The 20704-nt window shown below is 41.9% G+C and overlaps 1 protein-coding gene across 1 annotated transcript in view; it reads left to right on the top strand.

The window, feature by feature from the left end:
* Positions 1-20704, top strand: part of DPYD (dihydropyrimidine dehydrogenase) — a 2051548-nt gene that overhangs the window by 2016779 nt on the left and 14065 nt on the right. The window lies entirely within an intron of this gene.

Below are 20704 nucleotides of genomic sequence, written 5' to 3'. Positions count from 1 at the left end.
TGGCTCCATCCATCTTCCCATAAACATCCCCACAATATGATGCTGCCACAACCATGTGAGGATGGTGTATTCAGGATGATGCACAGTGTTAGTTTTCCACCACAAAAATTAGGCCAAAAACTTTAAACTTTCTTACTTCGTGATTATATGCCCCTTTGTGTTGGTCTAACACATAAAATCACAATAAAATACATTTACGTTTTTGGTTTTAACATGACAAAATGTGGAAAATGTCAAGGGGTATGAATACTTTTTAATGGCACTGTATATCATTGCAAGTTTATCCATTTTTAGTGATGATACTTATGCAGCCCTAAAGGATTTTACCCCCTTCCTGACCAGAGCACTTTTTGTGATTCGCCACTACGTTGCTTTAACTGACAATTATGCGGTCATGCAACATTGCACCCAAACAAAATTGACATCCTTTTTTTCCCCACAAATAGAGCTTTCTTTTGGTGGTATTTGATCATCTCTGCTGTTTTTATTTTTGTGCTATAAACAAAAAAGAATGACAATTTTAAAAAAAATGCTATATTTTTTACTTTTTGCTATAATAAATATCCCCCAAAAATATATATATAAAGAAAATGTTTACTCAGTTTAAGTCGATATGTATTCTTCCACATATATTTGGTAAGAAAAAACTCAATAAGTGTATATTGATTGGTTTGCACAAAAGTAATAGCGTCTACAAAATAGGGGACAGTTTTATGCCATTTTTATTATTATTTATTTTTTATTAGTAATGGCTGCGATCTGTGATTTTTATCGGGACTGCAACATAATGGTGGAGACATCGGACACTTTTGACACTATTTTGGGACCATTGTCATTTATACAGCGATCAGTGCTATAAAAAATGCACCAATTACTGTGTAAATGGCACTGGCAGGGAAGGGGCTAACCACTAGAGAGTGATGAAGGGGTTAAGTGTGTCCTAGGGAGTGATTCTAACTGCGGGGGTGGACTTCAACTCACATGACAGCAATCACTGCTCTCGATGACAGATAACAGTGATCTCTGTCAGTACACAAGGCAGAATGGGGAAAAGCCTTTTTTACATAGGCACTTCCCCATTCTGAAGCTCCGTGACGCGATCGCCGGGTGACTGGCGGACATAGAGTCCACCGGTCCCATGGGGCACAATCGCACTGTATGCGGCAGGCGCACACCTGCTCTCCCGGCCTCTTAAAGGGGACGTTACAGGTACGTCCATTTGCCCACCACTGCCATCGTGCAGCGGTTGGCAAGTGGTTAAACATGAAGCATGAACGAGCCCTTATAATTAGTAATAAACAAGAGCACTGGCCACTAATATTTTAGCATTCAGCCCCTCATAGAATAAATGAAAGATCTGCATGGACAGTAAAAGAAAAAATGTGTTTCAAGGTTGGGATTTTTTTTTTCCAGTGCTGTTTTGTCACCAGTGACATCCTAGCCACAGCTGCTGTACAAAGACATTATGGTCACAACTGCTAGTGTAAATGCATACAATGGTGTAAATGGAAACTACCCAGTATTTTAAGTTGTACATTTCGGTGCATACACAAATGGATACACTAAGTGTTCACACACTTTGTGTGATCACAAAATAGATTTATAGTCTGAATTGACAGGCCCAACTTGGTAAGGTCAAAGTAATTGTAAACTATCACCTTGTAAAATAACCCATTCAGTTTAAAATAGAAATGAAAGGCAAACCATTTTGTATAGATATAGGGGAAGAGGAACAGCAGGACACTGAGCATCCTAATGAAAGCCTGTGTGGGAGGGGGGGGGAGTATTAGGACAAGTCAGATTATTGGAGTAGAGCACACTGAGTTCCCTGCATAGCTAGGGAACTTACCACTGACCTGGAAATGAAAGTGACTAGCAGGGACACCAGGGATTTCACATAAAGGAAGTAATACAAAGAGAACAGGATACTTTCTCATGCACAAGATGAACTTTTGGGGTAACAAACGCTTTCATTTCTGCTGTTTCGAAAGTAAACAAATAATTGGAAAATCCTTTTGAAAGACAGTGACACATTTGTTGTAGCCTTGTTTGAGAAGAACGTCTAGGGGTTTATTGACTAAAGGCAAATTAGCTGTTCACTGTTTCCCGTTGCTTAGTGAATACAAAGAAACTCTGGCCCAATGATGACTATGCTCACATAGCCTTTTAAGGTCCTATCTACAGTCCATGCTCAATCACATTTCTTTGACTTATCTATCCTTTCTAGACATTCCAATAGAAGATCATATTTTTTTTTATAATCTCTTTTTCTAGAGCTGGTCATGCACCAATTACAGTGGATTTTCCTTACTGATCATGTGTTAGAGCAAAAGAATATAATAATTTTATAATACAAGAAGCCAAACTAAATAATCAGTTGTATTCATATTCAGCAGACCATCATACTTGATCATTTTTGATAATGATTAATCATCTAACATGTCACCTGGCTTATTTGAACAACTTGACCGGGTATATTTTCTTGCATGAAATGCTAATTTTCCCTTTATTATTCATGTTTTGATTTAAGCTTTTGAACACTTAGACCCCTTTTACACCGAGCCACCTGGGCATTAGCTGTAGATCAGTGCTATTTTTAGCGCCACTTTACCATTGTTTTAGCGGCGATATTTGGCCGCTAGGGGGGTGGTTTTAACCCTCCACGAGCGACCGATAAGGGGTTAAATCGGCCCGCAAAACACTGCCGGAGCGGCGTTTTGCTGGCGGTATCGCAGCGCTGCCCCATTAATTTCAATGGGGAGCAGAGGTGGAGCAGCGGTGAGTTCACCAGTCCTTCACCGCTCCAAAGAAGCTGCTAGTAGGACTTTTTCTGTGACGCTCCGGCCCGCGCATCACTCCAGTGAGAAAGCCCTCGGGCTTTCACACTGGAGTGCATGGAGCAGCTGTTTTAGAGCACTTTGCAGGCGCTATTTTTAACGTTATACCGCCTGCAAAAGGGCCTCAGTGTGAAATGGGTCAGTTGAAAACTTCTTCTGAACGTTGAAAATTGACAGCTGATAACAGTGAAAAACCTCAGCTTAACAGCTTTTACATATTTTAGCGTAGCGAGTTTTTTAACACCCAAGAAAATAAAATGGCAGTTGTTGCAATACTTTCTGTCACACCGTATTTGCGCAGCGGTCTTACAAGCACACTTTTTTTTTTAAAATACACTTTTTTGAATTAAAAAATAAGACAACAGTAAAGTTAGCCCAATTTTTTTTATATTGTGAAAGATAATGTTATGCTGAGTAAATTGATACCCAACATGTCACGCTTCAAAATTGTGCCCACTCGTGGAATGGCGACAAACTTTTATCCGTAAAAACTTCCATAGGTAACATTTAAAAAATTCTGCCAGTTGCATGTTTTGCGTTACAGAGGAGGTCTAGGGCTAGAATTATTGCTCTCGCTCTACTTATTGTGGCGATACCTCACATGTGTGGTTTAAACACTGTTTTCATTTTTATTTTTACACTGTTTAAAAAAAAAAAATCACTTTTATTCCTATTACAAGAAATGTAAACATCCCTTGTAATACAAAAAGCAGGACAGGACCTCTTAAATATGAGATCTGGTGTCAAAAAGACCTCAGAACTCATATTTGGACTTAAATGCAAAAAAAAAGTTGTCATTTTGAAAAAATGACATAAAAAAAGGTGCTTTTAAGAAGTATGGGCGGAAGTGACTTTTTGACGTCACTTCCACCCTGCTATGGTATGGAGATGGGTGGGGGCCATCTTGCCCTCACTCGTCTCCATACCTAGCAAGGAGACAAAAGCGATCACCTCCGCCCCTGCCAATGTCTCCGGTAAACGGCGGAGGGCACCGGATCGTGGAGGGAGGGGTGCCCCACTCCCGCAACTGATAAAAGTGATCTCACGGCGAATCCATTGCAGAGACCACTTTTATCCTGTAGCTGACCTCCGGCTGAACACGGGGATACTGGAGTTATGGCAGTTATCTGCTGCCATAACAATGATATCCGTCCCCGGGATGTACATCGGCGCGTGGCAGTCGGCACGTGGTTAAAGATAACCTCCGGCAACCCTCTCAAATGTCCACAATGCAGGGAAAAAATGCAAATTATTAACTATTTCAGACATTCTGTGAGAAGAGAGAGCAGTGTGCTTTAAATATGGAGACTCTCTCTCATGCTCTGCCAATCTCTCGCTCTCTGTGCCTGTATTTTTTCTCTCTCTTTGCCTGTCTCTGTCTCTCTCTCTTTCTCTGGCCCCTCTCTCTCTCTCTGCCTCTCTCTCTTTTTCTGCCTCCCTCTCTCTCTCTTTTTCTGCCTGTCTCTCTCTCTCTCTGCCTGTCTCTCTCTCTCTCTCTCTCTCTCTCTGCCTGTCTCTCTCTCTCTCTGCCTGTCTCTCTCTTTTTCTGCCTGTCTCTCTCTCTGCTGTCTCTCCATGCCTGTTTCTCTCTCTCTTTCTGCATGTGCCCCATCTCTCTCTCTGTATCTCTCTCTCTCTCTGTGCCTGTCTCTGTCTCTCTGCCTGTCTCTCTCTTGCTCTGCCTGTCTCTTTCTCTGTCTGTCTTTCGCTCTGTCTGTCTCTCTCTCTCCATCTCTCTCTTTGTCTGCCTGTCTCTCTCATTTCTTCCTCTCTCTCTGCCTGTATTTCTCTCTCTCTGCCCATCTCTGTCTCTCTCTGCCTGTGTCTCTCTCTCTCTGCCTGTTTCTCTCTCTGCCTCTCTCTCTCTCTCTCTCCCTGTGCCTGTCTCTTTCTCTCTCTGCCTGTCTCTCTCGCTCACTCTCTCTCTCACTGTGCATGTTTCTTTCTCTCTGCCTGCCTGTCTCTTGCTCTCTGTCTCTCTCTCTGCCCTTCTTTTTCCCTCTTTCTCTCTGCCTGCCTCTCTCTCTCTCTGCCTGTCTCTCTCTCTGGCTGTGTGTCTTTCTGCCTCTCTCATGCTGTGCCGCTCTCTCTGCTTGTCTCTCTCTGCATGTCTTTCTCTCCCTCTCTCTCTCTCTCTCTCTCTCTCTCTCTCTCTCTCTCTCTGTCTCTCTCTCTCTCCCTATGTCTCTCTCCCTCCCTCTCTCTCTCTCTCTCTCTCTCTCTCTCTCTCTCTCTCTCTCTCTCTCTCCCTCACCTTCACCCTCTTCCCCTCCTTGAAGGCAACAGCATGTGGTTAAAATCGTATTTCTCCCATATCTTACATGTTCCTCTTTAGGAACGCTTATAAAAAAAAATAACGTGCCTAAACTCAGGTTACAGCTTTTACATGAGTTTACAAGCAGTAACAAGCATTTGACATTTCAAATCCCTCTGAATGTCCATCCTGAACCCATTTTTTTGGGTTCTAAACTCAACTGCCTATAAGGACCCTGTGTACATGTACTGATAAGATAACATAGATGAGAGTTCAAGGGCAGCTGAAAAAAAATGCCCAACTGCTCCTAAATGTCCGTTTACCAGAAGCAGTGTAGATGAGGCCTTAGGAGCATATTTAAAAAGCAGTGAATGTTATTTTCACCAAACATTGGTGAATGTCAAATGAAATAAGAAAGGGAAATAGACTTGGCGCTATACCGTTTGGTTTTAAAAAAATAATAATTAATTATAATTTATATACATTTTCCAGCGTGCTGGTAAGTAATAAAAATGAAAAACTATCTGTTCATGCCCAACAGTAATCTCTAGTGATTATTTATATATATATATATGCTTCTTTATAAATGCCATAAAGTGCTAACAAACCATAAATAAACAAGCGATTCCTATACTTAGGTATTAAAGTGCAAGTGCCAGTGAAAAAACATGTGCAAAATTTAAGTATTAAAATGCACAGATTCAACTACATTTAAAATAAATATATGATTGATTAACAATTTTGCATGTCATATATCAATTAGTGAACAATTTGTGTGCTAAGTGACACAATCAAATACCATGTGACTAATGGCCCGTGAGAAAATAAATAAATAATGAAAATAAAAATAAAATTTAAAAATGAAAAAAGTGAGCAAACTGAAAAATTAATAATGAATGACACTTATAAAAGTGAAAAATTAAAAATTAAAAAAAAGAAAAATATGATAAAAATTGATTGAAAAATAATAATAATAATATAATAAACGGTGGAAAAAATCTTCTGTGAGTGTCTTTAAAAAAAGGGGGGGGGGGGCGGGGGTGACTGCAACTGCTGCTCCCAGTGCTCGGTGACTGCTAATGTGATTGCTCTCACCAGAGGTATAACCCCATCCGGGGTGGATCAGCCTTCACAGTATAAGCCACTGTGTTGCTCTCTGGCTTTTCTCTGCTGTGGTCCTGGGGGTCCCCCGTTCCTCCGTTGGTATAGCATGCCACGTTATATGCAACAAGGAAGAGGCATATCCATAGTGTAGTACGTTTGTAAAAGGAGTTTTATTTATATAAACTTAAAATTACTCACAAACATTCAGTGTAAAATCGTTTTCTTGTAGTGATTGGTTTGAAAGTCCCGCCCGGCCGTATTGCCGTCTAAGCAAGAGGTGTACGCTGTCTGGCCACGCCCTACGCGTTTCGTCATTCAGACGTCATCTAGAGCGGGGGACCCCCAGGACCACAGCAGAGAAAAGCCAGAGAGCAACACAGTGGCTTATACTGTGGAGGCTCATCCACCCCGGATGGGGTTATACCTCTGGTGAGAGCAATCACATTAGCAGTCACCGAGCACTGGGAGCAGCAGTTGCAGTCACCCCCCCCCCCTTTTTTAAAGACACTCACAGAAGATTTTTTCCACCGTTTATTATATTATTATTATTTTTAAATCAATTTTTATCATATATTTCTTTTTTTTAATTTTTCATTTTTCATTTTTATAAGTGTCATTCATTATTAATTTTTATAATTTATCAGTTTGCTCACTTTTTTCATTTTTAACTTTTATTTTTATTTTCAATATTTATTTATTTTCTCACGGGCCATTAGTCACATGGTATTTGATTGTGTCACTTAGCACACAGATTGTAATTTTTTAAAACCAAACGGTATAGCGCCAAGTCAATTTCCCTTTCTTATTTCATTTTACTGTTTCACCCACACTGGGTGGAAATTTAATAGAGGCCGCTCATACCAGAACTATAATAAACTGCTCCATAGCGCGACCTTACTCCCTTCTCTTGCCTTTTATTATTGGTGAATGTCACATTTACTGTTTCATAAATATTCACCAAGGACAATGTGCAGTATCACGTATTTATAAATACCTTATTATCCATTGTCTTAGATATTCTGTTCAAGGATCTTTAATTTGTGAGAACTGAGTATTTTTTGGATAGTTATTGACATTGCTACCACCCTACAACAAATGTTATTTGTTGAACTGTTACATTGCCTTACCATGACTGCTTACTTATGCTTCAGAAATCTCTGGGATAAGCAAACAGAAGTAATCTCTAGTTTTGAAGATAGTGCATATCGCCTTTAAATGTTGTTGAGACCAGTACAAACTGAGCTGCTCACTGAATTCATAAGAACAGAATTGTAGCTACTTCCAGTCCTCAGATTTTCAACTAATCACACAACACATGCAGCTTTGGGTAGATTGGCCTAAGAATCTCATAATAATTCCTTTTGTAAAAAAGAAAAAAATCATTGCCAGGGATGCACAGTTACATTTTATTGATATTAGTTTGCTATATTATACTATGGATGACTTGGAAAAGCGGACACAGATTTAGGAAAACTCAGCAAGTTTGTGTATTTCGTTTTGTTCAACTGGGGACAATTTATTTTACATTTTCTATTGTTCCTCACATTTAAAAAGCATTGGCAAAACCACCTGAGCCTGGGTTCACACTATTGAGAACACAGACATTGCATGTGATTCGCACTGCATTGCTGTGGCGATTACATGCAATGTCTCTGCAATGCAAATTCAGCCATACAGTTGTATGGATGAACTCTCATTAGATTCGCATGAAAATAGTGCAGGAACCTTTTTTTCCCTGCACTGGAATCGGATCGCATGGGTCTTCACACCCATGCATTCTGATTCCTGTTCAAATTCATATTTCACACTACGATCTGCGAATTTAGTGGTGTCATTAACTTTGTATTGACACCCACAGCGGTGAACTGCCTATGAGGGAGTTGCCATGCGGGAACCGGCACTGGAATCAGGCTGGTTCCCGCATCGCAATAGTGTGAACCTCAGGTCCATCAAAAAGGAATATTTCAGCTTTTAGTGATTGCTGGCAATTTGAATCATATACTATAACCTAATGGTGCGCTATTCATACCTCCAATCAGTAAAGTTTAAACAAATATTATAAAGTGCTAAGTGATAAATAAAACTATTTGCAATTTATAGCTCAGATATCATGGTTCCATCAATTATGGTAAGTCATCCAGGTCCTTAAGCTACAAAGCAGTCCCAGGCCATCATGTTACCACCACCACGTATGACTGTTGGTATGATCTTCTTGTTATGAAATGCTGTATTAGTTTTATGCCAGATGTAACGGATGCACATCTTCCAAAAATATACATTTTTTATCTCATCAATCCACAGAATATTTTCCTAAAAGTCTTGGGGATAATCAAGATGTTTTTTGGTAAATATGAGAAAAGCTTTTGTGTTCTTTTTGGTCAGCAGTGGCTTTGGCCTTGGAACTTTTCCATGGATGCCATTTTTGCCCAGTCTCTTACTTATTAATTGAATCATGAACACTGATCTTACCTGAGGCAAGTGACGCCTGCAGTTCTTTAGATGTTGTTCTGGGTTCTTTTATGACCTCCTCGATGAGTCGTCATCATGCTCTTGGAGTTATTTTTGTAGGCCGGCCACTCTTGGGAAGGCTCCCCACTCTTCCAAGTTATCTCCATTTGTGGATAATGGCTCTCTCCATGGTTCACTGGAGTTCCAAAGACTTAGAAATTGGTATGAAACTCTTCCTAGACCGATACATGTACATTAATTTGCTTCTAATCTGTTCTTGAAACTTTTTAGATTGTGGCATATGTGGCTGTTTGTGATCTGTTAGCGTGCTTCACTTTGTCAAAAAGCTTCTATTTATATGGTTTCTTAATTCAACAGGTCTGAGAGTAATCAGGCAAATAAAATGTAACTCAGCTTTCCAAAAAATTGTGGTTAATCACAGTTCATTCATGATTCAACATGGTAGGGGCAATTACTTTTTCACATAGGGCCAGGCAGGTTTGAACAGTTTTTCCCCTTAATAAATTAAATAATAATTTAAAAGCTGCATCTTGGATTTACTCAGGTTATCTTTGTGTAATATTTCAATTTGTTTGATCTGAATCATTTAAGTGTGAGAAATATGCAAAACAAATAAAAAATCAGGAAAGGGGAAAATATTTTTTCACACAACTGTAAGTGTCCAAAGTCAAAATATAGAAATCCAGGAGTCAATCAGGACACTTTTGCCCTTAGAATGGGGGAATAATTCCCTTTCACGATTTTTCAGCTCAAAATAAAACATATTTCCACTCATCATGCAGTATATCAATACAGTGTATTTTCTTAAAACAAATGTCATATACATTATTATTATTATTATTATTAATAACGATTTATTTAGCGCGAACAGTTTACGCAGCGCTTTACAATGTATAAGTGAGACAAAACAATTACAGTACAATACAAAAGGTACAGGAGGGCCCTGCTCATAAAGCTTACATTCTAAAGGGAGGGGGTGGTGGTACAAAAGGTATTAGCTGCAGAGAATGATTTGATGGGGGCAGCTCAAGACAGTTAGTTTGGTGTGGGATAGGCTTCCCTGAATAAATGAGTTTTCAGGGAACTCTGGACAGGGTAGGGGCTGAGTGGACAGACTGGGGCAGGGAGTTCCAGAGGATGGGAGAGGCTCTGGAGAAGTCTTGAAGGCAAGCATGAGAGGAGGTAACAAGGGAGCTAGAAAGCAGGAGGTCGTCAGAGAAGCGGAGGGGACGATTTGGGTGATATCTGCAGATGAGGTTGGTGATGTAGATGGGGGCGAGGTTGTGGATTGCTTTATATGTTATGGTTAGTATTTTGAATTTTATACGGTGGGATAAGGGAAGCCAGTGAAGGGATTGGCAGAGAGGGGCAGCAATCACGGAACAATTAGTGAGGTGTATTAGTCTAGCAGCAGCATTCATAATAGACTAAAGGGGGGATAGCCTGCTTAAGGGCAGTCCATTAAGGAGAGAGTTGCAGTAGTCAAGACGGGAAATAATCAAGGAGTGAACGAGTTGCTTTGTGGTGTCATTAGTCAGGAAGGGTCGAATTCTGGAGATGTTGCGGAGGTGAAGGCGGCAGGATTTAGCCAGTGATTGGATATGGGGGCTGAAGGAGAGGTCAGAGTCGAGGATTACAGCCAGGACTCTGGCATGAGTGGAGGGACCAATGGTTGTGTTGTTGATATTAATGGGGAAGATATATACATTCACATGATGCAGTACTTGCATAAAGCATGATCACAATTGACAACAGTACTGAATCCACCCGCATGAACGCTCACCAGATTCTGGGTCTTGGAGACATTGTGTCTCTGGTCACATGCCTTACTCAGGGTAAGTCCTGAGCCCAGAGGAAGTCACGTGACCAGTGATGCAATGCTTTAGGAGGAGCCTGTATGTCAGTTCCAGTGTCTCTGAAACTCGTAATCTGGTGAGTGTTCATGCGAGGATTATTTACTACTGTAAATTGTGATTGCTTTATGCTTGTACAACATCATTTGAGTGTATACAACATTTGTTTTAATAAAATACACTGTATTGATATACTGCATATATCTACTGATATACTGTATTGATATACTATTGAATAAGTAAACTCATTAAATTTGTTTTCCTGTACCAGTTATTTTTTGGGCATACAACTAATATTAAAGAGGAAAATCCGCTTTTTTCCCTCCTTTCCCCCCCTGCTGCCACATTTGGCACCTTTCAGGGGGGAGCGAGTATCTGGTTTTGACAGGTACCCGTTTCCACTTCTGGTTGACTTGACCATGGGAAACTCATCCAGAAGTTTGGCCCCCTCCTCCTCCCTCCATTTACAAAGTGCAGCATGCTTTGCTCATGCAGAGTACGAAACCGACTGTGAAGCTGCAAGGCTTCACTACCAGTTTCCCTTAGCCGAGATGGCAGTGGAAGCACCCAAGAGCCTATTGAAAAATCGGCTCTGTGAAGACACCACTGGATTTGTGGACAGATAAGTGTCCTAATATTAAAAGTCAGCAGCTACAGTATTTGTAGCTGCTGACTTTAAACTTTTCTTAAGAAGCCTGGAGCACTGCTTTAACTGGTTCCCAACCAGCCACCGCAGTTATACTGCTGTAGGTTGGCTTGCTAGGGGGCATGCTCGATGACGAAGCCAATGCATGTGCCCGGCGGTTGCAATGTCCGCCAGCCACCCACGATCACTCCTAAGAGAGACAGAAGTAAAAAGGAAACGTTGGGACATTAAATAAGGCGGCGACCGGGTAAGGTCAATTGCCTCCATCCCTATCTAATTTAAACAAACAGGAGGACTGGGGGCTGGGACTTTAAATGAAGCAGGCAGGTGTAAAAAGTTTAAATTTATTGGAAGTCAGTGATAAGTTACATGAGGGTAATCATGAGTACACCAAGAAAACATATATATTTTGTTCAAAGGATAAACATACAGCAATGACAATTAACCACTAATAATACAAATAACATATTACAGGTGATCATTAAGTAGATAAAACATATAGTTGGCATAAAAACATGGCATATAATAGCTCTGTGCATTTTGTGGATCCATCCACTCTTCAGAAGCATGCACGTGGAAAACTGAATGCTGTAGTATAATAGTAACAAGTATATCTGTAAGGTCTGACCCTGTCATGGAAGGAGATTAAAATAAAATAAAATAAAGTAATTAGAGGTAATCTTGCCTAGGATAAACCCCCCAAAAACCCTAAAAAACTCTCAAAAGCACTTGTCTGTGTCTATGCAGTAGCAATGTGCCAACATGGATCAGAAAACCCCTAGGGGTATCACTGGTGGGAGCTGAGGTGGTAATGACAGACCAGGACTCAAGATGGTTTCAGAGGAAGGAAATTCCAAACGATAATGGTCAAAAATGACCATGAGTGCTGAGAACAAAAGTGAGATTATAAAATAGATTGGAAACTCATATTATGTGGTACAATGAGAGAGACAAGACGGAGGTCTGTAAATGTAAATAGACAAATCTTTGTTATGTCAGGGATGAGGAGACTGATCAGGATGAAGGGAAGATTCTGAACAGCCACACTCAAAATCAAATGCCTTTATTAAAAAAAAGGAGGTGATAATCCAAAAAGTACAAGCCACAGCAAACAACGGATCACAGGATTGACGCATTTCACACTTTTAAAAGTACTTATTCATGAATAGGCACTTTTTAAAGTGTGAAACGCATCAGTTCCTGTGATCCGTTGTTTGCTGTACCTTGTACTTATTGGATCATTACCTGCTTTTTTTAATAAAGGTATTTGATTTGGAGTGTGGTTGTCCAGAATCTTCCCTTTATCCAATTACCTATGCTTATCCAGCACCTTCTGTTCCTGTTCTGAGGAGAGCCACATTTCCAGACACCCTTTCTAGAGCGGCATCTTTCTTCCCCTTGCTCCTGGACTTTGAGGAGACTGATCAGTTGTTCCCAATGCTTAGGAACAATGATTGGTCTCCTCCCCCAGGCAGTCCTATCCCACCCCAGTTAGAAACACTCCCTAGGTCACACATTTAACTCCTTGATCGGCCCCTAGTGTTAACTTCTTCCCTGTCAATGACATTCATATAGTAATCAGTGGTTTTTTTTTTAGCACTGATCGCTTTAATGGCCAATGGTCCCAAAAAAGTGTCAAAAGTGTCCAATCTGTCTTCCGCAATGTCGCAGTCTCAATAAAAATCACAGATCACCGCAATTACTAGTAAAAAAAAAAATTATAATAAAAATGCCATCAATATATCCCCTATATTGTAGACGCTATAACTTTTGCTCAAACCAATAAATATATACACTTAATGTGATTTTATTTACAAAAATGATGTAGAAGAATACATATCGGCCTAAACTGAAGAAGAAATTTATTTTGTTTTTTTTTAATTTTGGGATATTTATTATAGCAAAAAGTAAAAAATATTGTTTTTTTCTTTTTCAAAATTGTTGCTTTTTTTTGTTCAAAAAATAAAAACCGCAGAGGTGATCAAATACCACCAAAAATTAAAAAAAAGGACGTCAATTTTGTTTGTCTGCCTCAGTATCTGCTGTGCACTACCACAAGCACGTACAGAATTTACCTAGAATGTTGAGGTCATTTCAGACCACCAAAGCTTTGTCTCCTGCCAAAACTATTGATGCACTCAACCACAGCGAAGCAACCTCCTCCCCCTGTCAGCACTGTCATTGCTGCATCCTGTCAGAGAGACTTGCTCTCTTTGCTACAATTATTTAAATTCTGAGCAGATTCTGACTCATTGGCCAAAAAGCAATATTTCTAGCTTACTGCCATACCACTGAAGAGTTTTCCTGTTATCCACCTTTGTCGATTTATTCCTGTGTATAGACATTGGGCTTTTTTCTCTAGATACCCATGCCTGCCCTGACCTCTGGCTTGTTGGTGGTGATCTATGCTCACTCCCTGTGTCTGCTGCCAGCCCTGATCTTTGACTTATACCCTGAATATCCATGTCCACAACCAGCCCTGATTTTTCCAAGTAACATATTTCACTGCATTATTACCTGTAGTTTACCTATCTGCTGTAGAACTACTCATCTCCCTGGCTTGTACTCCATGGTGTTTGAGCAAGGTGAACCAGGGGGTTATGACCCAGGGTCTGCACATAGCTAAGTCCAAAACCCCATATCGCCTGACTCCTAGACACTGAGTCCTGGGGTATTCCACAAAACCCGCTCTCACATGGGACCATTCTCATACTTTGGTGAGTCCTGATCCAAGTCCGAGATCTTATCCATTCCAGCAGGATCCTGATCCAGTTCCCTGGTCTCACCTCTTTCTGGTGTGATCCAACATGGTACCTACTGTGCAGATCAAGCTCCCAGGTGTAATGTATTCTGCGGCGCTTTTCCCCACTGGAAGACCAGCTTTCGTTCTACATTTCTCAGGTATGCTTACTTCCTTTTGCTGGCTTTCCCTTATAGTGTAGTTGGAGAATCCACATTTACACCAGTCTTTCTTCCTTATTTGATATCTTGATTTGATTTGTGGAAGAGGACACAATTCATTTTATTAATTGTTAAAAAAGCAAATAAGAAAATAAAAATGGTGCATTCAAAATCGAACAGACTAGATGGAGGGAGAGGGGTTTAGCAAACAAAAGGCAACTTAACTCACCTCTTCTCTCAGGCCCCAAAGCAGCTGCTTTGGTGTCTATGGTTGTATTTAACTCTACGGATTCAGTATAATTTCAGCTTGCAACTGTTTTTTTTGGCTTTGTTAGACAATATACCAGCTATTTGTGGAGCAATTTATTTTATAAACAGCTTCTGTCTCAGACCCCGTCTGAACCAGGGGATAGCTTTTCCCTACTACAATTTTTTTTTTTTTTTTTTTAGAGTGAACTCTGCAATTATGCTGGTAAGGGCTAACAAGGGTGACTACCTTTGTCTCCTACTTTGAAAAAAAATACTGCTGGGATTTGCTGTTGAACAGTGCAATTAAAGATAAGAACTAGTCTTACTCTTGTTAAATAAAGACCAATTTTATTTATTTATTTTATAAAGTCCATTTAATTGTGAGGTTGTTTTTATGAAAAGATCAAAACAGACATGAATGTGATTCCATGAATTAATCCTTTCATCTTCATCTAAAAATAGTTGAGTAAACAAGCTGCAACTGATTAAATATAGCTAAGGTAAGACATTTATTGGATCATTAGTCAGTAAGCTACCACTTGCATTAGAAGCTGACTCTTTTATGGGTGAGCAGTTCTCAGCTTAGGAAAGCTTGAAGCTTTATCACAACACAAATGACAGAATCCGACGAGCTGTAACTGCTATAGTGTTACTGACCGTGGCAGATGAACACTGCACAGAAAATTATTAATAGTACATTTCACTTAAACACGCTTTGATTTGTCTATATGTCTCAGTAAAGTTTAGTTTGTACTTGCTCAACTGTGGTTAATGTAGATTTCACAAGAACACTTTTATTCATAATAATGTTCATTTTTTTATTGTTTGTGGAATTTTAAGAACTTCATATGCTGAGGTTGTATCAATGTTCAAAACTAGAATGGTTTTGAAGTGCTACTACAGTTATTTTTTTAAAATTTTGGTCCCTCACCCACTTCATTGAAAAAAATAAAAATAAATTATATACGTTCTAAATAAGTTCTACTTACCCTCTCTATGCTCCAGCTCTGTTCCTGGCTTCCTCTTCAGTTCAGAACCAGCAGCCCTCTTTGAGGAGAGTGATCATGTTATGCCTCCTAAGGGGTTTAAGGGCTATGTTATCATGCAGGCTGGGATCACAGAATTCCAGAACTAAGCAGCACTCACACATAATTATGTAAGCACTGCTTAGTCCAGGAAGAATGTTTGCCCTCTACCGCCACTAGAGGAAGCTGCCATGACATTATTGTATCAGCTATTATGCCCTGTACACATGGTCAGACTTTCCGACGACAAAATCCGTCACATTTTTTCCGACGGATTTTGGCCCAAACTTGTCTAGCATACACACGGTCGCACAAAGTTGTCGAAAGATCTGATCGTTCTAAACGTGGTGATGTAGAATACATACGACGGGACTATAAACGGGCCAATAGCTTGCGTCTCGTAATTTATTCTGAGCATGCATGGCACTTTGTCCATTGGAATTGTCTACACATGATCGGAATTTAAATAGTCGGATTTTGTTGTCGGAAAATTTTAGATCCAGCTCTCATGCCCCATACACACGGTCGGACATTCCGACCACAAAATCCGTCTGATTTTTTCCGAAGGATTTTGGCCGAAACTTGTCTTGCATACACACGGTCGCACAAAGTTTTCAGAAAATTTAGATCGTTCAGAACGAGCTGTAGTTATACATGTATGACGGGGCCAGTAGCCAATAGCTTTCATCTCCAAATTTTTCTAAGCATGCGTGCCACTTTGTGCGTGGGAATTCTCTACACACGATTGGAAAAAGTATGATCAGAATTTGTTGTAGGAGAATTTTAGATCCAGCTCTCAAACTTTTTCCATCAGAAATTCAGACAGGAAAAGTCTGATAGAGCCCACACACAATCGGATTTATGTTTTATGTATTTATGTTTTAATTTATTTATAGAAATGGGATGGCAGCTGAAGAATCCAATCACTGTACAATCATTCTACAGTATAGTCATGGTATAAATATTCTTGTACCCATTCATTAGGATGAGCAGAGAAGGGATGAGATGATTCCTATGATGGTCATCTGCTGGACTCATACACATGAAAACATTGTCTAGTTAAAACCAATGCAATCTGTTTATTGCAATTCCATGGCCTTGGATAGCTTTAGATGTGAGAATTATCATATACCCAAACCATACTATGTAGCCACCTGTTATACTGTATGCTCCACACAGCAAAGTGAGCTGAGGATCTCTCTTGCATGTTTTAATTTCCAGGACTCCTTGTTCTAGTAACACCAGTCCATGTCGATATTAAGAGCCCATTCACACAGGGGCAACTCCTGATCCGACTTCAGGTCGCCCCAAGTCGCCTCAGGTCGGACAACATTTAAAAAGCAATGCAAGTGAATGAGAGCCGTCTTAATGCACACTACTGAAGTCGCTCCGACTTCAGAAAAGGTTCCTGTACTACTTCTATCCGACTTGTAGGCGACCGGTACCCATTGATTTCAATGGAGATCGCCTCCAAGTCGGATCTCCGTCTATACGGAGGCGACTTTGACAGAATTATTAGCTCTGAAGGGGGAACTCCACGGCAAATTTCTGAAAAAAAATTGGCGTGGGTTCCCCCTCCGAGAGCATACCAGGCCCTTAGGTCTGGTATGGATTCCAAGGGGAACCCCCTACGCCGAAAAAACGGCGTGGGGGTCCCCCCCAGATCCACACCAGACCCTTATCCGAGCACGCTACCCGGCCGGCCAGGAAAGGGGGTGGGGACGAGCGGGCAGCCCCCCCCCTCCTGAGCCGTACCAGGCCGCGTGCCCTCAACATGGGGGGGTGTCTTGGGGGAGGGGGGGCGTGCGGCCCCCCCACCCCAAAGCACTTTGTCCCCATGTCGATGAGGACAAGGGCCTCTTCCCGACAACCCTGGCCGTTGGTTGTCGGGGTCTGCGGGCGGGGGGCTTATCGGAATCCGGGAGCCCCCTTTAATAAGGGGGCCCCCGGATACCGGCCCCCCACCCTATGTGAATGAGTATGGGGTACAATGTACCCCTACCCATTCACCTGTGGAAAAAAAGTACAAAAAAAAAACACAACACAGGGAAAAAATATTTTATTGCACAGCTCCGGGGGTCTTACGTCTTCGGGGGTCTTCTCGCCGGACTCCTCCGCTATCTTCTTGTAGCTCTTTTACTAGCGGAGGAGTCCGGCTTTCTTCCTCCCCGCCGCCGGCCTCTTCTCCCGACTTCGGGGGTCTTGTCCCCCTCTTCGGTTCTTCTGCCGGGCCACCGCGCCTTCTTATAGCTCTTTTGCAGGCGGTGGCCCGGTCTTCTGCTGCTGCCGCTGCCGCCGCCCGTTCTTCTTCTTCTTCTTCTTCTTCTTCTTCTTCTTCTCCAGGAGATGTTGACACGACGCTCTCTCCGGCCACAATGCCAGGGACGCGCTCCGCTGCCACTTATATAGGGACAATGGGGCGGTGTCACATGGGTTGATGTCACATGGGTTGGTCACATGGGTTGATGTCACATGGTAAGGGGACGGGGTCACCATGTGACATCAACCCATGTGACCAACCCATGTGAGATCAACCCATGTGACACCGCCCCATTGTCCCTATATAAGTGGCAGCGGAGCGCGTCCCTGGCATTGTGGCCGGAGAGAGCGTCGTGTCAACATCTCCTGGAGAAGAAGAAGAAGAAGAAGAAGAAGAAGAAGAAGAAGAAGAAGAACGGGCGGCGGCGGCGGCAGCGGCAGCAGCAGAAGACCGGGCCACCGCCTGCAAAAGAGCTATAAGAAGGCGCGGTGGCCCGGCAGAAGAACCGAAGAGGGGGACAAGACCCCCGAAGTCGGGAGAAGAGGCCGGCGGCGGGGAGGAAGAAAGCCGGACTCCTCCGCTAGTAAAAGAGCTACAAGAAGATAGCGGAGGAGTCCGGCGAGAAGACCCCCGAAGACGGAAGACCCCCGGAGCTGTGCAATAAAATATTTTTTCCCTGTGTTGTGTTTTTTTTTTTGTACTTTTTTTCCACAGGTGAATGGGTAGGGGTACATTGTACCCCATACTCATTCACATAGGGTGGGGGGCCGGTATCCGGGGGCCCCCTTATTAAAGGGGGCTCCCGGATTCCGATAAGCCCCCCGCCCGCAGACCCCGACAACCAACGGCCAGGGTTGTCGGGAAGAGGCCCTTGTCCTCATCGACATGGGGACAAGGTGCTTTGGGGTGGGGGGGCCGCACGCCCCCCCTCCCCCAAGGCACCCCCCCATGTTGAGGGCACGTGGCCTGGTACGGCTCAGGAGGGGGGGGCCGCCCGCTCGTCCCCACCCCCTTTCCTGGCCGGCCGGGTAGCGTGCTCGGATAAGGGTCTGGTGTGGATCTGGGGGGGACCCCCACGCCGTTTTTTCGGCGTAGGGGGTTCCCCTTGGAATCCATACCAGACCTAAGGGCCTGGTATGCTCTCGGAGGGGGAACCCACGCCAAATTTTTTTCAGAAATTTGCCGTGGAGTTCCCCCTTGAGCTCATTCTCTGCTTGGCCTCGGCAAAAGTCGCCTGGCCTGGGGCGACTTGTAAGTCGTCCCAAGTCGGGCTTGAAGTCATCACAAGTCGTTTTGAAGTCGTCCCAAGTCGCGCTGTGATCTTAACTCAAGTCGTGTCCAAGTTGCCTGACTCAAGTCGCCTACAAGTCGTGTTGCCCCTGTGTGAATGGGCTCTAAATATGTATTTGCTGTTCAATGGATCATTTTATTTCATTATCACTGGGTCCAGTTTAGGACAACATTGTCTCATTGGGGCTCAATTTTTTGTGCTCTTCCCATACATTGTTTTGGCACCATCCAGTGGTTTGTTTAATCAATGCAATATGACTACAGGTAATGGAGATTCTGAAAGGGTATAAACATCTGGATAAGTACAAATCTTAGGCTATCTCTAACTTATAGGGCTTTTTAAAAGACCTCCTAGTTACATAGTGGTCACACATCAGTATTTCGTGGGATTTATTTTTGTATTTCCATATATTTATCCATTGTTATTTATCCCATCTCCTAAATATCCCAGTCATTTCTCCAGCCCTTATCCATGGAGAGCATTATGATGAATCTTAAAGTTGTTGTAAAGGCTAAGGGTTTTTTACCTTAATGCATTCCTAGCAGTTCCTTCCCCTCAGCCCCCTCTAAAAACGTACCTGAGCATGATCTCAGTACAACTCTGCGCACAAGAGCAGAAACACTGCTCTCTCTCCTTCCTCACTGGACCCCTGCTGGCTCCGGCTGCTGCCATTCAATTGCAGTGATGAGGAAGTGGGCAGGGCCAAACTACTCTATCTGGCTTACTGGGGGTACTCAAAGAGGGGAGGAGCCAGAGTGCAAGAGTGGAGGAACTGCAGTCTGCTCACATAATTTGTTAGAAAAACATCTTTGCCGTTCTGAAGCTTCCCTACAACCACTTTGCATATTATTTTATATATACTGTGATTCTATACTTGTCAAACATGCTGCAGAAATCTCACTTCACTAAGTCTGGCTGCAGCCATTTTAGCTTTGAGCAGCTGAAACTGCTGCTTGTTCACTTCCTGGATTTACACAGACACACCGAGGCACAACTCCAGCTCTGCAGCCCTGCAACTTTCATTGGCCCTCTTATGACTCATCTCCCCTCTCTTCTTGGCAAACTCTCACGAGAGTGAGAGAAAGAGAGCTGTGCATGATGTCAAAAGCCTAGGCTTTTTACCAGAAAAGAAACAGGAAGTGGGTTGTATAAGGTATTTACTGGCTGAAAAAAAATGTTTTACTATCCAAAGTTAAAACAATAAGAGCAGACGATTTAATAGATGGATAGTTGAAAAAATGACTGAAGGTCCACTTTAATCTATTCAAAATATAGAAAAAAGCGTTGCCTTCAATTACACTTTATTGTGAAAGAAAACCTAAACTTCCTGCCCAGAAAATGAAAAATTAGACATATTCATATGTATTTATGCAATTTATGTACTGTCTGTGATACTTATTTTATTTGTACTAATATCCAGATTTTCAGGACAAGCTTTTGGGATGTACCCCCTTCTTCAAGGCCCAATCAGTACTAATATACAACATTTTAATGGAAGTTAGTAAGACTATCTCTGAGGAAAAAATACATAATAAACAATAGTAATTCAACTTGGGTAGTTAATGAGAAAAGGGAGGGAGAGGGGTCCAAACTGGGAGGACGAGTAACAGTCACAAAAATATATAATATAATATATATATATATATATATATATATATATATATATATATATATATATATATATATATATATATATATAAATCTATATCATTATCCAACAGTTTTTACGACCATCCTCACCTCTTTGACTGTTAGGCCCTGTACACACGGTCAGAAATTCTGATGGAAAAAGGACAATCAGATTATGTTGTCGGA

This window comes from Lithobates pipiens, unplaced genomic scaffold, assembly GCF_037356315.1.
Source record: "Lithobates pipiens isolate NorthernLeopardFrog02 unplaced genomic scaffold, aLitPip1_a1.2 Scaffold_23, whole genome shotgun sequence".
NCBI lineage: Eukaryota > Metazoa > Chordata > Amphibia > Anura > Ranidae > Lithobates > Lithobates pipiens.
Note: the sequence above shows the minus strand (reverse complement) of the source record. Positions and strands in the feature narration are given on the sequence as shown.